This window comes from Pseudophryne corroboree, chromosome 5, assembly GCF_028390025.1.
Source record: "Pseudophryne corroboree isolate aPseCor3 chromosome 5, aPseCor3.hap2, whole genome shotgun sequence".
NCBI classification, from domain to species: Eukaryota; Metazoa; Chordata; class Amphibia; order Anura; family Myobatrachidae; genus Pseudophryne; species Pseudophryne corroboree.
This window is the reverse complement of record NC_086448.1, coordinates 10,598,541-10,602,984: the sequence shown is the minus strand read 5'-3', so window position 1 is coordinate 10,602,984 and position 4,444 is coordinate 10,598,541.

Sequence of the window (4,444 nt, the reverse complement as noted above, 5' to 3'; positions counted from 1 at the left end):
CTGGCAAGTGTCCCCATTTTACACATAGCGGCAGGCACAGGTCCCCATTTTACACATAGCGGCAGGCACAGGTCCCCATTTTACACATAGCGGCAGGCACAGGTCCCCATTTTACACATAGCGGCAGGCACAGGTCCCCATTTTACACATTGCGGCAGGTGGTGGAGGGAGAGAGAGAGAGAGGAAGGGAGAGGGGCTGACTTACATTTGAAGCGGTTCTCGCCGCTCTTCAGCCGCCTCTCCCTCCTCGTCTGCGCGGCTCCGGGCTCCCCCTTCTCCCTCCTCCGGCGGGGTTTCGTGGAATGACGCGTTTGCGCCGTGACGTCACGACGCAATCGCGTCATTCCGCGAAACCCCGCCCCCCGAGCTGGGCACTCGGGAGAAGGGGGTTTAAAAGTAAGTGCCGCGGCGGGTGTTAGGGGGTCTCGGCGCCCCCTCCAATCTGGCGCCCAGGTCGCCTGCCCCCCTAGCCCCCCGCTAGTTTCGGCCCTGTTCTTGAGACGGGCCCCCACCGTGCCTGAGTCTGCTTGTAAGGCCCCAGCGTCATGCTGAGGACTTTGCGGAGGCGGGAGAGGGCTTTTGTTCCTGGGAACTGGCTGTTTGTTGCAGCCTTTTTCCTCTCCCTCTGCCACGGGGCAGAAATGAGGCGCCTTTTGCCCGCTTGCCCTTATGGGGCCGAAAGGACTGCGCCTGATAATACGGCGTCTTCTTAGGTTGAGAAGCTACCTGGGGTAAAAATGTGGATTTTCCAGCAGTTGCCGTGGTTACCAGGTCTGATAGACCTACCCCAAATAACTCCTCCCCCTTATAAGGAAATACTTCCATGTGCCTTTTAGAATCCGCATCACCTGACCACTGCCGCGTCCATAAACCTCTTCTTGCAGAAATGGACAGCGCGCTAACTCTTGATGCCAGTCGGCAAATATCCTTCTGTGCATCACGCATATATAGAAATGCATCCTTCAAATGCTCTATAGTCAGTAATATACTGTCCCTATCTAGGGTATCAATATTTTCAGTCAGGGAATCCGACCACGCCAGGCCCGCACTGCACATCCAGGCTGAGGCGATTGCTGGTCGCAGTATAACACCCGTGTGAGAGTATATACATTTTAGGATATTCTCCAGCTTTCTATCGGCAGGTTCCTTTAGGGCGGCCGTATCAGGAGAGGGTAGTGCTACCTGTTTAGACAAGCGTGTGAGCGCTTTATCCACCCTAGGGGGTGTTTCCCAACGTGCCCTATCCTCTGGCGGGAAAGGGTACGATGCCAATAACCTTTTAGGAATTATCAGTTTTTTATCGGGGGAAACCCACGCCTCATCACACACTTCATTTAATTCCTCGGATACAGGAAAAACTACAGGCAGTTTTTTCTCACCAAACATAATACCCTTTTTAGTGGTACTTGTATTATCAGAGATATGCAATACATTTTTCATTGCTTCAATCATGTAACGTGTGGCCCTAGTGGAAGTCACGTTTGTCTCCTCATCATCGACACTGGAGTCAGTATCCGTGTCTGTGTCTGCCATTTGAGGTAACGGGCGTTTTAAAGCCCCTGATGGCGTTTGAGACCCCTGGACAGGCACAAGCTGAGTAGCCGGCTGTCTCATGTCGTCAACTGTCTGTCGTAAAGAGCTGACACTGTCACGCAATTCCTTCCATAAGCTCATCCACTCAGGTGTCGACTCCCTAGGGGGTGACAACTCTATAATAGGCAATTGCTCCGCCTCCATCTCATTTTCCTCCTCAAACATGTCGACACAATCGTACCGACACACCGCACACACACAGGGAATGCTCTGATAGAGGACAGGACCCCAATAGCCCTTTGGGGAGACAGAGGGAGAGTATGCCAGCACACACCAGAGCGCTATATATAGACAGGAATACCACTATAAAATGTGCTTTTCCCTTTATAGCTGCTGTTAGTATTAAAACTGCGCCAAATTAGTGCCCCCCTCTCTTTTTTACCCTTTTCTGTAGTGCAGGACTGCAGGGGAGAGTCAGGGAGACGTCCTTCCAGCGGAGCTGTGATGGAAAATGGCGCCCGTGTGCTGAGGAGATAGGCTCCGCCCCCTTCTCGGCGGCCGTTTCTCCCGCTTTTTGGTGAGTTCTGGCAGGGGTTAAAATACATCCATATAGCCCTGGGGGTTATATGTGGTGTACTTATGCCAGCCAAGGTGTTTACATTGCTGCTCAGGGCGCCCCCCCCTAGCGCCCTGCACCCTCAGTGACCGAAGTATGAAGTGTGCCTGAGTAACAATGGCGCACAGCTGCAGTGCTGTGCGCTACCTTGTTGAAGACTGATGTCTTCTGCCGCCGATTTTTCCGGACCTCTTCTTGCTTCTGGCTCTGTAAGGGGGCCGGCGGCGCGGCTCTGGGACCGAGCTCCGAGGCTGGGCCTGTGTTCGGTCCCTCTGGAGCTAATGGTATCCAGTAGCCTAAGAAGCCCAAGCTACCACCACTTAGGTAGGTTCGCTTCTTCTCCCCTTAGTCCCTCGATGCAGTGAGCCTGTTGCCAGCAGGTCTCACTGAAAATAAAAAACCTAAAACTAAACTTTCACTAAGAAGCTCAGGAGAGCCCCTAGTGTGCACCCTTCTCGGCCGGGCACAAAAATCTAACTGAGGCTTGGAGGAGGGTCATAGGGGGAGGAGCCAGTGCACACCAGGTAGTCCTAAAGCTTTACTTTTGTGCCCAGTCTCCTGCGGAGCCGCTATTCCCCATGGTCCTTACGGAGTTCCCAGCATCCACTAGGACGTCAGAGAAAAGTAGGGGTAAGGACGTTAACCACCTCGGAACATCCTCCCTTATACGTCACCTGCAGCGCATTCATCATAAGTCAGTGACAAGTTCAAAAACTTTGGGCGACAGCGGAAGCAGTCCACTGACCAGTAAATCCCTTCCTCTTGTAACCAAGCTCACGCAAACCACACCACCAACTCCCTCAGTGTCAGTTTCCTCCTTACCCAGGAAAGCAAATAGTCCTGCAGGCCATGTCACTGGCAAGTCTGACGAGTCCTCTCCTGCCTGGGATTCCTCCGATGCATCCTTGAGTGTAACGCCTACTGCTGCTGGCCTTGCTGTTGTTGCTGCTGGGAGTCGATGGTCATCCCAGAGGGGAAGTCGGAAGACCACTTGTACTACTTCCAGTAAGCAATTGACTGTCCAACAGTCCTTTGCCTGGAAGATGAAATATCACAGCAGTCATCCTGCTGCAAAGCGGATAACTGAGGCCTTGGCAGCCTGGGCGGTGAGAAACGTGGTTCCGGTATCCATCATTACTTCAGAGCCAACTATAGACTTGATTGAGGTACTGTGTCCCCGGTACCAAATACCATCTAGGTTCCATTTCTCTAGGCAGGCGATACCGAGAATGTACACAGATGTCAGAAAAAGAGTCACCAGTGTCCTAAAAAATGCAGTTGTACCCAATGTCCACTTAACCACGGACATGTGGACAAGTGGAGCAGGGCAGACTCAGGACTACATGACTGTGACAGCCCACTGGGTAGATGTATTGCCTCCCGCTGCAAGAACAGCAGCGGCGGCACCAGTAGCAGCATCTCGCAAACGCCAACTCGTTCCTAGGCAGGCTACGCTTTGTATCACCGCTTTCCAGAATACGCACACAGCTGAAAACCTCTTACGGCAACTGAGGAAGATCATCGCAGAATGGCTTACCCCAATTGGACTCTCCTGGGGATTTGTGGCATCGGACAACGCCAGCAATATTGTGCGTGCATTACATCTGGGCAAATTCCAGCACGTCCCATGTTTTGCACATACCTTGAATTTGGTGGTGCAGAATTATTTAAAAAACGACAGGGGCATGCAAGAGATGCTGTCGGTGGCCAGAAGAATTGCGGGCCACTTTCGGCGTACAGGCACCGCGTACAGAAGACTGGAGCACCACCAAAAACACCTGAACCTGCCCTGCCATCATCTGAAGCAAGAGGTGGTAACGAGGTGGAATTCAACCCTCTATATGCTTCAGAGGATGGAGGAGCAGCAAAAGGCCATTCAAGCCTATACATCTGCCCACGATATAGGCAAAGGAGGTGGAATGCACCTGTCTCAAGCGCAGTGGAGAATGATTTCAACGTTGTGCAAGGTTCTGCAACCTTTTGAACTTGCCACACGTGAAGTCAGTTCAGACACTGCCAGCCTGAGTCAGGTCATTCCCCTCATCAGGCTTTTGCAGAAGAAGCTGGAGGCATTGAAGGAGGAGCTAAAACAGAGCGATTCCGCTAGGCATGTGGGACTTGTGGATGGAGCCCTTCATTCGCTTAACCAGGATTCACGGGTTGTCAATCTGTTGAAATCAGAGCACTACATTTTGGCCACCGTGCTCGATCCTAGATTTAAAACCTACGTTGTATCTCTCTTTCCGGCAGACACAAGTCTGCAGAGGTTCAAAGACCTGCTGGTGAGAAAATTGT